Genomic DNA, 20,311 nt, shown 5'->3' on the forward strand with positions numbered 1-20,311 from the left:
ACCTACTTGTCATGGTAAAAATCCACGTGTCCTATTTGGTGTATTGCAGTGAGTTGACAAATTATACCAATGTTCTGGAAAGTAGTCACTGCTTGTGGAAGAATTAATTTTATATCTATCGTCGTCGTCGGGGATGCCCAGGCTGCAGTGTGAGCAGGCGATGCCGGAGAGCGGGGCCCACAGGTCGCGTTGCGAGAAGCGGCTCGGTGAAGTCGTCCGATGACGGCGTCGGTGAGACCATGGTTGCGGTGCGAAGCGGGCAATGCAACTCTGTGTGGCGTCGGCAGGTCACGGTGCAGGCCAGCGGCGTCGTTGGCGGCGTCGCAGTGGTTTCTCCTCTTGAACAGCACAAAACACACAGTTCCCAGTGCTGCAGGTCGAGGAAACTGAAGACTTTGGTGTCCCTGAGACTTCCAACAGGAGGCAAGCTCTACTCCAAGTCCTTGGAGAATTTTCTCAAGCAGGACACACAGCAAAGTTCACCCTTTGCACTCTTTTCAGGCAGAAGCAGCAACTGCAGGCAAGTCCAGCAAAGCAACACAGCAAAGGGACAGTACTCCTCCTTCAGCTCTTCTCCTGGGCAGAGGTTCCTCTTGATTCCCGAAAGATTCTAAAAGTCTGGGGTTTTGGTTCTGCTTCTTATACCCAGTTCTGCCTTTGAAGTTTGCAAACTTCAAAGCAAAGTCTCAAGTGTTTGCAAGATCCTTCCTTGTCCAGGCCAGGCCCCAGACACTCACCAGGGGGTCGGAAAAGGCATTAGGTGAGGGCAGGCACAGTCCTTTCAGATGTGAGTGACCACTCCTCCCCTCCAGCACAGATGGCTAATCAAGATATTCAGGCTACACCCCAGCCCCCTTTGTGTCACTGTCTAGAGGAGAGGTGTGAACAGCCCAACTGTCAAACTGACCCAGACAGGGAATCCACAAACAGGCAGAGTCACAGAATGGATTAAGCAAGAAAATGCCTACTTTCTAAAAGTGGCATTTTCAAACGCACACTCTTAAAATCAACTTTACTAAAAGATGTATTTTTAAATTGTGAGCTCAGAGACCCCAAACTCCACATGTCCATCTGCTCCCAAAGGAAATCTACACTTTAATCAGATTTAAAGGTAGCCCCCATGTTAACCTATGAGAGGGACAGGCCTTGCAACAGTGAAAATTGAATTTAGCAATATTTCACTGTCAGGACATATAAAACACATTACTATATGTCCTACCTTAACCATACACTGCACCCTGCCCCTAGGGCTACCTAGGGCCTACCTTAGGGGTGCCTTACATGTAAGAAAAGGGAAAGTTTAGGCCTGGCAAGTGGGTACACTTGCCAAGTCGAAGTTACAGTCAAAACTGCACACACAGACACTGCAGTGGCAGGTCTGAGACATGATTACAGAGCTACTTATGTGGGTGGCACAACCAGTGCTGCAGGCCCACTAGTAGCATTCGATTTACAGGCCCCGGGCACCTCTAGTGCACTTTACTAGGGACTTACCAGTAAATCAAATATGCCATTCATGAATAAATCAATCAACAGTACAATTTCTATAGGGAGCAGTTGCACTTTAGCACTGATTAGCCGTGGTAACGTGCGCAGGTACAATAATCCAGCAAAAACAGACCTGAAAATATAGGAGGAAGGCGGCAAAGTTTGGGGATAACCCTGCAAAAAGGGCCATTTCCAACATTGCCCCTTGTCTTTCTCTACATTTTTTCCTTCCAAATGTAAGGCAGTGCGTAAAAAAGACGTCTATTTGAGAAATGCCCTGTAATTCACATGCTAGTATGGGCACCCCGGAATTCAGAGATGTGCAAATAACCACTGCTTCTCAACACCTTATCTTGTGGCCATTTTGGAAATACAGAGGTTTTCTTGATACCTATTTTTCACTTTTTATATTTCAGAAAATGAATTGCTGTATACCCTGTATAGAATAAAAACCCATTACAAGGTGCAGCTCATTTATTGGCTCTGGGTAGCTAGAGTTCTTGATGACCTAGAAGCCCTATATATCCCCGCAACCAAAAGAGTCCAGCTGACGAAACAGTATATTGCTTTAAACAATCTGACATCGCAGGAAAATGTTACAGAGTAAAACGTGGAGAAAAATTGGTGTTTTTTTTCACCTCAATTTCAATATTTTTTTATTTCAGCTGTTATTTTCTGTAGGAAACACTTTGTAGGATCTACACAAATGACCCCTTGCTGAATTCAGTATGTTGTCTACTTTTCAGAAATGTTTAGCTTTCTGGGATCCAGCATCGGTTTCTCACCCATTTTGGTCACTAACTGGAAGGAGGCTGAAAGCATAAAAAATAGTAAAAATGGGGTATGTCCCAGGAAAATGTCAAAATTGTATTGAAAAATTGGCTTTTCCAATTCAAGTCTATCTGTTCCTGAAAGCTGGTGATCTTGCCACCGCAAACCCTTTGTTAATGCCATTTTCTGGGAAAAAACCACGAGCTGCCTTCTGCAGCGCTTTTTTCCCATTTTTTAAAAAAAAAAAAACATTTTCTCTGTATTTTGGCTAATTTCTTGGTCTCCTTCAGGGGAACCCACAAAGTCTGGGTACCTCTAGAACCCCTAGCATGTTGGAAAAAAGGGACGCAAATTTAGCGTGGGTAGCTTATGTGAACAAAAAGTTAGGAGGGCCTAAGCGCGAACTGCCCCGAAGAGCCAAAAAAAGGCTCGGCACAGGAGGGGGGAAAGGCCTGACAGCGAAGGGGTTAAACGTAGAAAGTGTAACATTTATAAACAAAAATGGTGTTTACTGTCGCTTTTGTCGTCCTCTTTCGTCACAACCCCGCAGTTATGTTGAAGACTCGATAAAAGAGGTCTAAAGATTGCGTGTTCCGGCCAAGTGGCCCGTACACGGATGTAGCAGCCCCAAAGGCTACCTTCCTCGTACACCTAAAGGCTTTCACACAAAGGCCCTTACTACGGAAGAAGTTAACAAACATATGACACGCTACCAATCTACCTCACTCGTCTGTCTCCCTTCTGCAGCTCGCGCGCTAAACTGCCTCGGTGACTCCGCCCCTTGTCCCACCCTGCGTCCCTATTGGTCCAGTCTCCTTGCCAGCTCGCACAAGGAAGCTGGCCACGCCCCTTGCCAGCTCGCGCGCTAGCTCGATGGCCCAGCCTCATTGCTCACGCGCAGCTCTTTCGCCTCTCCCCTGCTAGTGTCCTGGAGCGGCTGCTGCGCAGGCGCAAGACGAAGAGGGGCGGGGGACCGTAGACAGGAGGGGAGGTGGAAGTTAGTCGCGGCGCGCCTGTGTGACCAGACCGGAAGCGGAAGCTGCGCCTGGTCGCTGCTGGGGAGACAGGGAGCGCACCGGGGAAACAGGGAGGGAGTAGAACAGACCGCCTCAGAGGAAGAAACACAGGAAGGGGCAGTTTTGAAAGGAGTGTGCGCTAGAGGTGGAGAGACGCAGTGGGGAAGGAATCAGCGGTTCAGGTAGAGAGAGCGGGGTAAAGAGGAGACCGGGGCCACAGGGAATTCAGAAAGAGACATCTTCAGAGAGATATAGAGATGCGGTGAGAGAGAGGTGACGGAAAAAGTCCTTGCAGGGAAAATACTTTTCGAGAGGGTAAGTCTAAGCGGATAGGTGGAGGCCATAGTGAGTGCTTCTGCGGCTGAGAAGCGGTGGCCCGGGGCTGGGTAAGGAGAGACAATCTTTGGATATCAACAGGCCACAGATTGACTTTGTTGAGGAAAAAAGTTAGGCCAAAGCATCCTGAGGCGCTGGGACAAGCCGTCGAAGCAGTCGCTGAGGAAGTGGCACTAGAGGGCGGGGACATCATACACGAAAGCCCCCTTCCCTTTAGTGAGGTTAATGAATGCTATCTCCTTGTATGACTGCTGAGGTCAGATCTTTCTTTTCCTTCCAATCAAAGACTGCAAATGTAACTGGAATTCCGCATTTTGGAGTGAATAGCATAATCTCGCATCATATCGCGCAGTCAGAGAGAATATATGATCTGCTTTTCAACCTGTATCTTGGGAAGTGAAGGTACTCACTAGATATATATAGTGTTACTGTCCAACAAGCTAGCACTGGAGAGTATGTTGCATTAATTTCTTAGGGGCTATTGCGAAAGTGGTCATTGAGGGACAGTTAACGTTTAAACGGGTGACGACCCTACGTGTAGGGGGACGGTGGGTCATAAGTTGTGTGGGAGAGTGGAATAACTGGATCCTTGGGAAGGAAGGCAGCGCTGAATGATGAACGATGGATAGTTCTCCACCTTTAACTCTAAGCCCGTCGCAGCCACATTAATAATTTTCGCATTGTAAAAAGTTTTTCTAGCAAGGAGCGGTCTCCTATCTATCCGACTTCCTCTTCAAGTCCGCATAGATCTTGTAATTCAGATCGGGTTTTGGATCATCATGGTGTTTGCGGCCTGAAGACTGAGACCTGTCAGAGAGCAATTGCTCCTGCTCTACGAGGAGCTGACCTGAAGATAAGTGAGTATAAAGTTTGTGATGAAGACATGGCATGGAGATACGCAAATTGTATGTCACAGGTGTGTCACCTGAATAGTAGCAATTTTTTATTAGGCCTTTGCCTGTTATGTCAGGAGATACCTCTGCTCTCTAAACCTTGCAGTTGTACGGTGTATGAAACATAAGGGCGCGAGATCTACAGATTAAATGCTGACTTGGTAAGATTGGTGTGATTTAAAATCTTGTCTAGCTCTGCTCTTTTAGTCAGGGACTTGTAAGATCTGAAGTGCGAAACCTACTAGGAACGTCTTCAGAGAAACCGAAAAATACAGTTTTCTGTCAAATGTAACCAATATTCTCCAGCTGATTTAATGTGTCTGACTGAGCACCGAATGAGCTATGTGTTGGTTCAGGTACTTGGATAGCGCATATTGAATTTGATTAAAAAAAAAAAAAAAAGACTGATAATCCTATTACCACAGGAGCAACTACATTAAATGTGCTTTACTCCACAAATGTCAAAGTGAGAAGTAAGATAAACTGGTCTTGTTGTACTTGTCTACTGTTTGGCTTCCAGGTCCATGTCATTATAAGATTTTATTTGCATGGGATGAGATGCTACTGAAACCTACTTGTCATGGTAAAAATCCACGTGTTCTATTTGGTGTATTGCAGTGAGTTGACAAATTATACCAATGTTCTGGAAAGTAGTCACTGCTTGTGGAAGAATTCATTTTATATCTTGGTTTGAATTATTGCAAGGCTCTGATTAATACACCTTTCTGTTTACACCAGACAATATGTATATTACTCGTATAGATGTTACAGCCTCATTACTAGGTTCTCTGGCATTGGCTCTGTGACAAGCATTGGATCATAAGAGGAGCCTGAGTAGGTGAATGTTTTCATGAGTTCAATTTACAACCGAACTGTAAAATTGTGAGCTAGAGAAAACTAATGGAAAAAAAGCATTAGAGAAAAACACGCTTAAGTCCGGGTTTCTGAAGGGAAAAACTATAACTAAAGTCAGACATAATGTTAAAAAGTTTTAGTAATGAGGATCAACGATTAGTAAAATTAATAAATTAAAACATAATGAAGGTTGTAATTAATTTAATGAAAATACATTGAAAGGGGTGATAGGAACAAGAGTATGATAAAGGTATGGATGTAGTATCCCTGCACATTAATTAGTAGTGATCCGGCAGCACCATGCATGGATGCGTACCACAGGATTCTTTGGTGGTGTGCAGGCATCTGACAGACATGCCTTTCACTGCATCCACAATTTTCAGTCAAAAACCTGATTCTGCATTGGAATGTTTCAAGGACAGCAGGGCTATTGCTCATTCCTTGAGTCTAACCTCTAATGCCTTTCAATTTCACTAGTAGTTCAGAGGATACTAGCTAGCGACCCAGCCATCATAATCCGTGCGGCCCCCAGCACACCCCTTTTGTCTGTTCAAGAAGACGTGCCGGTGGCAGGCGTTGTGCAAACCACCAAGGACAGCAATCTTAATCTTCCCAGCCTCTTATTTCTCCTCCCATGTTCATACCCAACCACTAGGGAGAATAATTGTTTTTCCTCTGTCAGGCTGGTATTCTGTTACATTAGATAACCAGGTGATGCAGGTTGTTCAGGACGGTTAAATCCTCATACCTTTTACACACTCCCTAAGCCCACACCAGAAACCATGCCGGATTTCCCTCAGATTTGAAAAGGTGATACAGCCATTCTTCTGCATGAAATTAAATTGCTTTTAGTCAGGGGCCATATAGACAATCCAAGAGGAAGCAAAAGGTGGGGGTTGTTACACCCACTATAGGGGCTATCCTGGACAGGGTGGTGTTCAAGACTTTTCAACCTTTGTAGTAATTCTGCGCTCTACCTGGTGTTCCCAGTCATAATTATACCCAATCTTTCAGGTGTAATCATTGGCTTCTAGGGCTGTTGGCCTTGTGTCTCCTGCTTCCATGTGTCTGCTGGCACAAGTGAGCCTTGCAGTGGAACCTCCACTTCCAGTCGACTCGGCACTGGGGGTGTCTTTCAGAAAACACCTGAATTTTGATGGGTACCGCTTTTGTCGTCTAGTGGTATCAGGTGAACACCAATCTTCTCTGCACCAGGCTGCTCTCCCTACCTACCCTGCCGAGAATTTCCAGCGGGGTCACATGGTCTTTGGATTCGAACAGCCACATGAAAGAAGAGATGGGGGCTTTAAGTTCCAGAGGTCTAGAAGCATCATGTCAACATCCTAAAGGTGCTCCTATTCAGCTGGCCCTAAGGGGCTTCTCACTATTTTGGAAGAGGAGGCTGAATCATGTCTTTCCTAACACCACATCTATTGTGTGGTATTGCAACTAGCATGAACGTATGGCAACACAGGCTCTGTGTCAAGAGTGGATGCCCCTTTGGAAATGGCTGTAACTACAGAACAGCTATTTGGTAGCCAGCTAGCAGACCTCGAATGACAACTTCACCTGGAATTGTCCTAAAGCCTTTTCACCCAGTCTGGTTTGCTTTGGTTGGTTTATTTTTTTCCCCACTGCTGAGAGTGCAGTGCCATGATTACTTTACACTGTTGTTTCCACAAGAAGACTCCCTATGAAATGCATTCCATCTGCAGTGTGACACAAGTCTCTTATGTGCCTCCCCATCCCTACCACTCCTGCATCGCGTTCTGAAGATGATGAGGAAATCCTGTGATTTGATTATTCTGATAACTCCCTGTTAGGACAGGCTTGTATGGTGCCCGCTCTGTGAGCCTTAGCATGTGGCCTTCAAATAAACTACCTCTTTGGGAGGACCTGTCTCTGCAACAGGAGAGGGCCTGAATCTTCATAACCTACACCAACATACGTGGAGTCCGAGAGGCAGAAACTGCTTCACGGATTCTGCAGGAACAGTTAGCTGTATCTGCACTGTTAAATGATGACGTCAAGCAGGAATTGAATATTCATTTTCTTTTCATAAAATGTATATGGCTCTATTTATGTTTATAATAAAGCACCCCCTTCATCTCTTCCCATTGTTGATGTCAATACCAGAAGGGTACCAATAGTTTTAAATGCATCACTGCATGAATGGACCATCTTAATCTCCTTGCCCACTCCATATTGTCTATTGCTCTGTCAAGTGGTAAACTTATATTGCAAGAGGGTTGGTTGATCTTTTTCCTCACAGTAACTACAAGTTAAACACACTTAATGTTTTATTCTTTCCATCTCCATTATGTTTTGTTGGTATACTGCTGACTTTCTTCGTGTTATATTGTTTCTAATGCATCAGCTTCAGATTCCTCAGTGTGTTGTGGTAAATGTATCCTAATTGCTGAGTGGCCTTCAAAACTGTGGTTCATAAAAAAAAAAAAAAAATAATAATTGGCAGGTAAATTAATAAGTGTTTCATGTCTAGTCAGCACTTCATATTTATGGACTTTCATTGTCATCTTGTGTAAACAGAAGCATATTTGGAAAGTATTGGTCCAGAAGATTTTGGCTCCCTCATCTTGTATGTTGGTGGCATGGCCTGGCATCATTTCTGTTCCTCTGTGTGGAGCATGGGCCAAGCACTTCCTGATTCAACTTAATCAGTGCCAATGCTCCAGACATGTTTGAGGTACTATTTTGTTCTTTCGAAGTGCTAGTGCCCTGCAAACATGAGTGAGTGTCATAAAAGTGCCCAGCAGGACAAACAAAAGTGCAAAGTTTTTTTTTTTTATAGCTAACTTTTTTTTTATTTTGACAAGTCGTCTTTTTCTCACTTTGCATTCATGTTTTCTTTTTGTTTTTGCTCATGGGTGCTGATCTCAAAATATGACAACAACCCACCCCAATCTAATCTGCCCAGCTCAAGTTTGCCCCCCTCCCACCCAAAGCAATTTACTCCTGTCCAAAACAATCTTCTCCACTCCTGTCCAAAACAGTCTGCAACACTCCATACCGCCCACTCCAATCTGCCCCACTCAATCCAAAACATGCCACACTCCTATCTACTCCAATCCAGAACAATCTGCCCAATTGTATTTATTTGCAGTGCTATGTAGTGGAGAGAAGTCTGAATGTGTAACAACACTTTATTAGGCTAAAGTTCCATTAGAAACAAAATCAAGTATACAATAATCTAAGATATCATAGTTTGACACTTTGTTGAAACCAAGATGTACTAGTACTAAAATATATGAAGAATACAGCAGAAACATGTATTACAAAATTATGAGATTAAGTGTAATTAGAAGTTATAATCAACCAAATTTTCTCTTCAGTAAAGCCAGACATACAGGGGTGTGGCATTTAATAAAATATCTACTTGTCCATAGGGCAGGGTACTTCATAAATCTACTTGTCTTGTTAAAAAAAAAAAAAAATCTACCTGTCCCTTTGGTGCCATGTAGTGCGTTGACAATTTATGGCAACAGTCTTGTGATACAAGAGCTCTGATAATATCTTCTCCGATGCCAGGGCTAATTCTTTAGCAGGGTTTGAATACTAGCAATTTCCTTAATTTGCCATCTTTCTGCAGGACCACATACTGGTGCTGGAGGAAGCAGTAGGCAGTACTTCCAGTGTTGGAATGCTTTGAGTGCAAACCTACTAACTTGCTTGTTTTAAGGATTTTTAGCCAGCTCTTCTTAAATCTTTTCCCATACTGAACAAGATTTACTCCTGACAAGGCCAGAATTAGTTCTTCCAGGATTGGGGAAAAAGTGGTTGGAGAGAAAGTAAACTAGTAAACGCTCAATAGATTTTCGCGTGATCAAATCCACACATGCATATTTGCTTATGCTAAAATACAGATTTGGGCCCCTAATTAGGTTGGGCATTAACCTAGGCTTTTTGTTTTTATTAAAATTTTATTTCTCTCTTGATCCATCTATTGGCTGGCTTTAATGTGAGTGATAGCATTCCGCTCTTAAACAAGAAGCATATTGGCACACAAAGTAGTTTTGTTTAGGGCCTGGAACTACAGTGCCAGTGTGTGCTTTTGGATTTTTTTTTTGCTTCATGCCAATGTTTGTTACAAGGGTGAGGGCCTTGCAGCTCCCACAACAATACGTTTTTACAAACGGCATGTCAAAACAAGATACTCATTGACAAAACCAAAGGACTGACTACCAGTAGCGGATTGTTGACTTTGCCGATGCTTGTTTATGTTCTTGTTTCCATAATCTGGTTACATTGATTTTCCATTATGAATATTTTTTGGGAATACTAGCGCCCATCAACACGTTCTTCATTTTTGAAAGCAAAGAATCATCAATTTTGCTTACAAGCTTCTGCAAACATTTGCATCTAATGAAAAGGCATTCTGGGTGCATTACATGTAGCCTCATATTGTTTAACCTTTCAAACATGTGTACACCTTTTTTTTTTTAGTTGAACCACTGGCAGTAGTGCAGTCAGAGCGTACAACATTTATTTAGAGAGCCCACCCTAAAAGTAAAGGTTTTGCATTGATGAACCATAAATACACGCACGTAAAACATTACCACATGGACACAAATATTGCCTCAACTTCAGACAGTTCTCTTCCCTGTAAAGTTGCAACCAAAGGGTCTGTGCTGGAGGGGACTTGGCCCAAGGGCACAATAAACATGAAAACTTGTTGTCCTTGACCCCAAATAATACGTCCCGGGCGTCGGGCTAAAGGAATTCCACACCCCTGATGATTTACCATAATTTTTCCAGTTGTTCAGTACTTTAGGAGAATGGGCAGATAGGCATTCTCAAGATACTGGTCCCAGAGGAAGTGACATTAGAATAATATTTGAGCTCTCAGTTGAGTGCTTCATTTGTCTGAGATAGCTCACACGCTATCGCAGTTGAGACATTCTGATCCCTTACAGGGGGATCAGAGCCCTCCCATTGCTTACAGTTGGTTGGCTTAACAGTCGCGCTCATTTCCTTGCTTTTATTTGGTTGGGGCATGTCTGCTTAACGTCCTTGGTGAGGTTTCTTTTTTTTTTTTTTTTTTTACCTTCTATGAAGCATGGCCCAAATACTGCTTCCTTTCCAAGAGTGTCCTTCATGCTTTTATGGTAGGTCAACTTTTTTTTTATGTGCAAGCACTCAGTAAGTGTACACATATTTGTAGGCTGTCTCCTCCTGTGCTGCTCACTGTCCATCCATCCCTCTCTCCTCCAGCATTTTACTTTATTGCTCTTTTTTTTTTCCCTTTAAATATACTTTTACCCATGCTGCACATCAGCAGTGCTGCCATACTAAATGGCTAAAAGACATTGGCAAACCAGTAGCTCTTCCATAAGCAAAACCCTTTGCCAGTTCTTGTTAAGAATAGAATAGCGCATACTCCAACGTTTCTCAAGAACTGTACAAGTAGAAAACACTCAGTCACTTGTGTATGCTCTTTAGGGTACAAGGGTCAACCTAAGTGGTTGAACTTTCTCCTAAAAGTCTGCGATGAAGTGAGTGCCTTTCATGTGATCGATTTCAAGATGTGATGAATCTGTATGTCTGATGGCTTACATCTGAATGTCTGCAGAGCGTCCCACATGTGCCATAACCTGAATGTCGTCCTGTTCCTGGGATTTTGCAGCAATGTCCTCACTTCGTTGATGACTTGCAAACTGCAGTGATTTGCAGTTTTAGGGCTTCCTTGTCATTGCACTTATTAAAGTAAAATACCTGGGGGTTAGTTGTGTGCCAAATGCATCTATTGATTCTCCAGAATGTTGATGCATGTAATGAGGCTATATCTGACACCTTCAGAGTCAGTAAGCAAAGCAAAAACATTCAGATACTATGTTTGGTGTGTCGGAGCCAGCACTGTGCAACAGGAGAGCTGGCAGTTGTTGTTGTCAAGGATTAAAACATTTTTTGAAACTAAAGCAACAGCTGAAGATTGTGAACGAGTAATTTCATGGTTTTTAGGGAAAGCAGCAAAGTGTCCGATCTGAAGTGCATTCTCAATCTGTCTTCTTAGGTCCTGCACTTAACTCTCATTCAGCCAAGCGGCAATACCAGAAGCTGGGTGTTAACCTTGGTCGGCAGGATGCATTTTTTTTCTAGCTTGCGCGTCAAGAATTTTCAATTCTATTATGAACACTGAGGCGAGGATTATGCTTTCTTTTTCTGCAAATCACAACATTGTAAAACAAAAACTTAATTACCTGTGAGCACAAGATGTGCATCACATGGTCCAATCATCATACAGTGCCTTTGTGTACATAGCATCAACTCGAATATAGCGTCCTCTTTCTTTGTAAAGTCTCATAAGTACTATAACTCGTGTACAAACTAAACTCCTTATAGTTTGAATTGGTCCAAAAAGACCAACAACTTCTATATCTCGCTGTCCCAACGAATTCATCAGCTCAAGAGGAGCCTGCACAGATTGGAGCTCCAGCATCTAGGGAGGGAGCACATCACGAACCACGGGATCCATTCTCCCACAGCATAACCAAATGATCAACAACTTCCACTTAAGTAGTCTTCTGATTGCTCCCTGAAAATGACAAAAATTATCATAATACTCCCATAGGAGAAAGATAACGTTCAAATACAACACTGAAATGCAATTATCCATGAGTCAGGGCGGGAAACCCCCAAAATAAATTTCTACAATAGCATATAATACATACAGTAAATGCAAATTTAGCACATATATAATAATAATATTGATAATTTTGACGCACAAGCTAGAAAAAAAGTAATTCTATTTCTGGACCTGAGGCTCCGATTATGCTTGTTTAAAGCTGCTACATCAACAATAGGTTCATAATAGACTTTACAAAAAGTAGATTCATAAGACCAATCCGCTGCCTTCATAATGTGCTTTAAATGAGAGCCTAAAGTATTGGGGCACCATGGCTCCTCTGGCCGAATTAGCCCCAGAAACTGAGGTATCAAGGCCAGCTTCATCCGCCAACCATCTCATCCATCTGGCCAAAGTAGCGTCTGTCACGGGTCTGAAAGGTTTCTGTAGGGCAATTAACAGTTGACCCTTTAAATCTTGTCGTCGTTCTTCAGTAACACTCATATATGCCTTCAAACATTGCACAATACACAATTGTGGGTTCTCTGGAAACATGATAAGTTACTAACCTGCAATTTGATTTAGTTCTCCTAGTGATATTAAACGTTACACCAGTCGGAGAATAGACACTCCGTGCTAAATCAAAAGCTTGAGCACCTGACACTCGTTTACAGGAGATGAGACATAATAACATAGTTAACTTTGCCCAGATTTGTTTTTGAGAAAGATAACTGTTAGCCGGCCATTTTTCCAAAAATCTCATTTATAAAATTATATTCACACCCCATAGGGAAGAGTACCTGGGACAAGAAGAAACAGACATGCAAATTGTTTTCATCCCTTTGCAGAGCAAGGGATGTTCTCCAGCTGGTTTACCATCAACTAGCACATGTCCAGCAGAAAATTAACTTAATTCTGGGATCCCGGAAGATATTCCACGTAATGAGAAGGCATGGACTAAGACAAAAGTGCCAGAATTCCCTGGCTATCTCTGCCAAAAATTTGGATTTTGTACCCCCAGCTTGTTTACTTAACGAATTGCCAATATGTTGTCCATTCTCAACATATTGCAACAATCTGTCTTCTGAGGGGAGAATCTTTATAGAAGAGCCCCCCCAGAAGTTTCAAGCAGTTTATGTGGGACCCAGTTCCTCTTCTGACCAACGACCATGTGTCTGGCTACTCAACCTCATCTGCTGGCATCCGATTCGATCACTATCTCTGGGGAAGACCCGAAGATGGCCCTGCGGTTCCAGGCTTCCAGTGTTCCAGCCACCAAAGAATTTCAGTCTTGACCTCGTCTGAGAGAGGGATCTACGCCGACTAAGTTAGGTCTTTCCATTAGTGTTGAATTTTCAACCTGTAAAGGGCACGATAATCAAGAGGAGCTGGGAAGATGGCTTGTATTGACGATGGCATAAGGCCCACTAACCTGTCACTCAACCTAAAGGATACAGTCTGGCTGCCTAAGGCAGACCTCAATTCCCTCCTGATATTGAGAGTCTTCTGGGATGGAAGAATCAACAGGGCTTCGATGGAATCTATCTGAAAGCCCAGGAATTCTCTCAATTGTGAAGGAATCAGTTGACGTTTGCACATTGATGGTGAATCCCAGCTCCTGCAGAAGCTGAATAATCCATGATAAATTACTCCTGAGAGTCCCGTGCCATCAACAGAAGGTCTTCCAGGTAAATTATCAACCAAACACCTCGGGACCAGAGGGACTCCACCACTGGTCTTATGAATTTGGCGAAGCACCATGGGGCTGACGACAGACCGAAAGGGGGAGCCTTGAACTCTAGACAATGCTCCCTCCATCGGAATTGTAAAAACCTCCTGTGAGGAGGGAAAATGGGGATGGATAGATAAGTGTCCTTGAGGTCCAGCCGGACCATCCAGTTGCTCAACATGTGAATCCCTTCTATCTTGAAATGGCTGTACAAGATCCACCGATTTTAAATCCTTGAGCATTAAGACCAACCATGAACCACACCCTTTTTGTCTACCAGAAAGATGGGACTCATATATCCAAGAGGGTGAGGTGTGGAAAAATATACTGCCCCTTTCTGCTACTATCGAACAGCCTGGTCTTGGGGTGTCTCCTGAAGGTAAGTAGGTCCTGTGTCTGACCAAAGACTAAAGATAGTTTTGTATTTTCTCTGTAGTCCACATTGAATAAAAAGAAAAGAAACCGACTCTCATCCTAGTGTTGACATGTTTTGGAACAGGTTCAACACAAAATTCGGTTGGGTGTCATCAGCATACATGTAGAACTTTGACCAAGTCTTAAAGAGCAGGTGGGTGAGAGGGTGCATAAATAATTTAACAAGCATTTGCAATGCAATAGGTCTCGCATTTGGTGGGGTTGGAGCTATTGGCATTGTAAATTCATAACGGAACTTTTTTTTGTCACATAAATTGGTCAACACTGCCTCAAAATTGTCTTTTTCTGCCAAATAATTCCAGTGGCCCTACATATAACTAACGACATTCCATTTACTCTCTCCCTCTAGCTGCACCAAAAAATGAAATGAAAATGTTGCCATTTAGTATCCTAATTTAAATCTGCCATGCTAATTCCAGTAGAATACCATTTTCACCACCCCACCATCCGAGTTGCTGGCTAGCTAACACAACCACCCCCCCCCCCCCCCCCCCCCCCCAAAAAAGACACAAGACAGCCACAGAGGAGAAATAAACTAGAAGGGTCAACCAAATGTATCAAGAGTGTTCAAACATAGTATAATAAGGATGTTGGCCTGAATTATAGTCCTAATAATATTAATAAGGGGAGATTACGAAAACATATACAATTATCATATAAACCTTTATCAGAAATAAACTTTTGGCATTAGACTGTAATGCTCCAAACAGCCCATAGAGGGCACGATAACAAAAATACCATTTGTAATAAACATGGCCATGTAACCCTATTGTTAGCCCCTAGAGGGGATAACCCCATTGAAAAAAAAACAGACCAATGTAATGCAGTGTCACCATATACTTAGCCCCTAGAGCAGAGGTCTTCAAACTGGGGGCGGGCCCCCCTAGGGGGGCCTCAGGTGATCGCAGGCGGGGCCCCAGACTCTGGCCAAAATAAATATTATACGGATAACAGGCCTTTGTTTTAAGCAGAAGCATGTTATTGTAGTTTTAAAAAGGTAACAGTACTTAACTGCAATGTTTAAATAGGTTTAGGCATATTTAAACATTGCCATGTTTATAAAATAATTGTGAATAAATCTGAGGGGGGGCCCAATGATTTTTATTTTTCAACTGGGGGGGCGCGGCATTAAAAAGTTTGGAGACCCCTGCCCTAGAGGGAGGCGTTTTTAAGGCTAGCAGGCTTACTACAATGATATTACAAACAAGGCCTTTAAAACAAAACTTATCCCAGCTGGGAAAAAAAAAAGTTCTAGCCATTTGAAAGCTTAGGAAACTGAATTGTGGGAGGGTTTTTTATTTTTGGGTTCCCACTAACCTAGTGTGGAGACCCAGAGATTAAGTAGACAGTGCGTTTTGAAGGTAGTCAGTCCCATTGTCCTAGATCACCATAGGCTGAGTTATGAGCAAAAATGTTTTGTAAAAGTAATGTCCTGCAAAGCATTATGGGGTGAGTTTTTGTGTCGCAAATATTATAGAATGTTGACTGCAATGCTCAGAACAGCCCCTAAAGGACACCACAATAAAAATAGCATTTGTAAGAAACATGGCCATGTAACCATACAGTCACCCCTTAGAGAGCATAACCACATGAAAAACGAAGGGGGCGTGGCTAACCGCCTAAGATGGTGGTCATCTAATCGCGGAGCTTCTGTCTCGGGCCCGCCAAAACAATAAAATCTGTGTAAAATCTGGGCTGCTGAAGAACAACGGACCACCTGCTGCACGGAGGAGATATCAGAACACCTCTGGAAAGCTGTTTGTGCGCTAGACCCCGCCGAAAGCTCGGTCCTGCGATGCAGTGGCTGGAAAAATCGATACGCCGGCCAGACTGAGTCGCGCTGCGGTGATTGGGGGGTGTGGCTGGAGCCGACGGCGAGAGTGAGAACCTGGGCGGGGCGACACGCCCTGACCGGGCCTAGGGCCCTTCCCATTTTTTTCCTCTGTGGAAGAACCGCAGAGAGCACAAGTGATGTGGCGGTGGGGGGGAGAGACGATCCTGAAGCTGGCTGCGCTCGCAATAGGCCCGGGGCTGAGGAGATGCTGTGAAGACACAGCGGCGTGCCCTGATGGGCGAGGAAGGTACCGGAGGATTGCGGTGACTTGCCCTGCATGAGTGAACTGGAGCTGCGCATGTAGATCCCACCGGCCCCCTTGGGGGAGATCTCGTCAAGGGCGGGGACTGGCATATGCTGAGCGGTGTGGCAGCAGAGCTGAGATACCCATGGAATACTTGAGTGTCGTTTGGACCTGAGAGTGAGGAAGGCATTGAGCGCATAGCTACAACTGCAGTGCTTGAGAGTTTAAGGCCCTGGATCTTGACTTGGGCAGAGCGGGATTATCGGTCGGTGCCTACCCTGTGCCCTGAACACCCCCCTGTGCAAAGACTCCGTATTTAACTCCAGCTGAATGAGAAGAAATTGCAACCTGCACAAATTCACCTGTGGGCCTCTGAGTGTTCTAAATTACTGACTCACTGGAATAAACTCACCATAAAGACACACAATAATGGGCTGCACAAAAGGCAAACACCCTGAAGGCATGGAGATGCTAACCCTGAAGATCCAATGCGGACAACGCCATCCGGAAGTCAAAGGGACAAGTTAGACGTTATCCTTCAAGAAATCAAAGACTCACGGCAAGCGATAGAGAAAAAACTGGGCTCCATTACAATCAAGTTGAGTATCCTGAAGGACGACCAGAAGAAATTATCGGACAGAATGAAGCAAACTGAATCAAACGTCGCCGTAATCCTCCCAACCCACAAAGAAAACAAACGCCATTGTGCACCTACAGCAGCAAGTATTCTCTGCAGGAACGAGTGGAAGATGCAGAAGGACGATCTCGACACAATAATGTTTGCATAATTGGTCTACTGGAGGGAAAGGAGGGTAGAAACCCCTACGCAATATGTAGAAGACTGGCTGAAAAAAATAACAAAGGACCGATTGTCAGCGCACTTTGCAGTGGGAAAGAGCACACCGCATACCAGGGAAGAGACCTCCACCAGGGGCACCAGCACGCCCATTGATAGCCCGGATGATACTAAATTACAGAGTTCGTGACATTATACTACAGGCAGCGAGAGACTTGGATTCCATTACAGTGGACAATGCCCGAATCTCCATGTATCCTGACTACACGTTAATGGTCCAGAAACGCAGAGCCTCCTTCCAATCTGTGAAAAAGAGACTACAAGTAGAAGGGATAACATATGCACTATTATTCCCGGGCCCGGCTGCGAGTTACATTCAATCAGAAAACGCACTTTTTTGAAACACCGGATTCGGCATGTGGCTGGCTGGATGCAGCCTTTCTTCACTCGGAATCTATCTGAAGAACATAGTGGCGCCCTTCCCCCGAGACAGCCCCATTAGCCTTGCAAAGACAAACGAAGTAGGGCGCAATCAGCATGTAAAACCGAACGCTGTTGCAGGTTCTGGAAGGCTGGACTGATACATTACAATCAGCGGATTCTTTACAGGGAATAAACTCCTCCCCACACAGGGCTCTCTCGTACATAGATAGCACCGCGGCATCTGACTCTGAGGGAAGCTTGGCGTTGTTCCCCGCTGTCACCCCACAGTCCGAGGCCTCTAACAGGAAAACCCACAAACTCAGCATAGACTATGCACCCATCCTCTGTGGAGACCATCTCTCCCCTCCTATATGGCGGGCCCAGGCGGTTGAGCACCGCAATCCTTGCTATATATAAAGGGACCTGTTGGCCACGGGCGTGAACTATTGACTGCACATCTGATATAACCCCAGTGCGTAGGCTCTTTATATGGTTCTCCGTTGGTTGCAACTTTAATGGTTTTGTATTGCACAACAGTTTGGCAAAGTCCGTTTAGGCTTCGCCTAGTATTAAGTTCAATAAGAAGCATTATTATCTGGTCTATAGGGTCGACATCACTACACACATCATACATACTACATCAAGAGGGGCAAATGCTAAAATTGGCTGCAAAAACGATGATCATATTAATACCTCAGTATGACTTCGTTACGTGAATATAATATTGTCACCTGGAATGTGCGGGGAATGGGGTCTATCCAAAAATGACATAGAATACTGGCTCAATTGAATCGCCGGAAAACACACACAGCCTACTTGCAGGAAACTCACCTCACTACCCACGAGGCAACAAAACTCTGCAAGAAATGGCGGGGACAACTCCTACATACATCATACTCTGCATTTGCACGGGGAGCAGCGGTATGGATACGGGCTGGAGTACCCTTTGAAGTATTGGAGACTAAAATAGATGATGAGGGCAGATACACACTGATCAGAGGCAATCTAGATGGAAAGCCCATAATCATGGGTAGTATATATGCCCCGAATACTGCCCAAGACATCTTCTTGGAATGCCTGTCGAAGGTGCTACTACAGTGGGCACACATCCCATAGATAATAGGTGGAGACTTTAATGCGGTACTAGATATCGCAATGGACCGCACCACCCCCTCATTACCAGGCACTAACGCACAGAGACAGGCAGACACATTGCGTAATTGGCTACAAGGCTGGTCACTAACAGACCTTTGGCGAGCTATAAACGTGTGTATGAGAGAGTACTCCTTCTACTCACACCCACTCAAAGTACACATGAGACTAGACAGCGTTGTATGTACTACATCACTGCATACACAGATATCTCAGGTCACATATCTAGGGAAAACATTATCAGACCATAATCCTTTAGAGCTGACATTATTAATGGGGCGATGGGCTACACCGATCCCCACATAGCGTCTACAACCATCAATATTAGAAGATGTTATTTTAAGAGACGAAATATCCCAAACAATCACAAACTTCTTTGCTGATAACACTGGTTCAGCATCCTCCCCATTGCTAGAATGGGAAGCATTTAAGGTAGTAATAAGAGGAGCAGTGATGAGAGCAGCATTAGGAGTGCGGAAAGTACTAGCAAAAGAGCTAATGCAAGTAGAAAACAGACTGCTCTCACTAGAAAAAGAAATGATACTACAACCCTCTAAGGCTCAGCAACTACATGAAGCGAGGGCCGAACATACAGAACTCATTGAAAGGCTACGAAAAATAGACTATGCTAAATAGAGAACAAACTCGTAGTGAACGGGACAAAGCAGGGACATTACTGGCACGCCTAATAAAAGCAGAGCCCTCCCCCACTCCCATTCTCCAAATTATCACACCACAACAAGATAATATAAGTTCGATGGCATCTGTCGCTGTAGATACACATGGTCTGCATAGCTCGCCATCTGGTGTTGGGTCGGAGTGTTACAAGTTGTTTTTCTTCGAAGAAGTGTTTTCGAGTCACTGGACCGAGTGGCTCCTCCTTCTGTGCTCATTGCGCATGGGCGTCGACTCCATCTTCGATTGTTTTCTTTCCGCCATCGGGTTCGGACGTGTTCCTGTCGCTCCGAGTTTCGGAACGGAAAGATAGGTGAAAACGGAAGATTTTCGACGGTATCGTTGCGATCCGGTTCGAGATAAACACATACGACAACGCATTGAACATCGAAGCGCTTCGGTGCCCTTCGGGGTAGATTTCGGCACACCGTCGGGGCCTAGTCAGCCCGACCGCGTGGAGAACAACGCCGATGGAACGGACCCCGTTTCGATTCTGCCCTGAATGCCACAACAAATATCCTTATACGGACCAACACTCGGTCTGTAACCTGTGCCTGTCACCCGAGCACAGCGAAGAATCCTGTGAGGCCTGTCGGGCGTTCCGGTCCCGAAAAACTCTGCGCGACCGTCGAGCGAGAAGACTGCAGATGGCGTCCACGCCAAAAGAGCATCAACAGTTCGAGACAGAAGAGGAACAGGAGGAATCCTTTTCCATCCAGGATTCAGACTCCGACGAACTCGACCATCCAAAAACAGTGAGTAAGACGTCGAGATCAGAAATTAAAAAAGGCAAAAAGGCCCAGTGGACGCCACTGCCAACCGTCCATGGCTCAACCCAAATTCACGGTGACCAACAATCGGCACCGAAAAAGGCCCATTCAGTGTCGAGATCGTCCGACTCCGGTCGAGACACCGGCACGCAGCCTCTTCGGGACCGAGAGAGTGCTAAAGAGAAGCATCGACACCGAGAGTTCGGTGTCGACACGGATCGACGCCGAGACAATGGCGCCGAAGATCATAGAGGCCAAGATTTTTCGGCACAAAAGAAGAGGAAGGTTACCTCGGAGCCGAAAAAACAAAC

General features: G+C 44.5%; 1 protein-coding gene across 4 annotated transcripts in view; it reads left to right on the plus strand.

Annotated features, from left to right (window-relative positions):
• The first annotated feature begins 3,219 nt into the window (after positions 1-3,219).
• Positions 3,220-20,311, plus strand: part of ZNF384 (zinc finger protein 384) — a 177,065-nt gene continuing 159,973 nt past the window's right edge. Inside the window, exon 1 of one of the 4 annotated variants that reach the window (XM_069243084.1) lies at positions 3,220-4,468. The gene's annotated coding sequence lies outside the window, so the exon portion shown is untranslated. The remainder of the gene's footprint in view (positions 4,469-20,311) is intronic. The other 3 variants (XM_069243085.1, XM_069243086.1, XM_069243087.1) reach the window with 3 other exon arrangements.

Source organism: Pleurodeles waltl, chromosome 7, assembly GCF_031143425.1.
Source record: "Pleurodeles waltl isolate 20211129_DDA chromosome 7, aPleWal1.hap1.20221129, whole genome shotgun sequence".
Classification (NCBI taxonomy): domain Eukaryota; kingdom Metazoa; phylum Chordata; class Amphibia; order Caudata; family Salamandridae; genus Pleurodeles; species Pleurodeles waltl.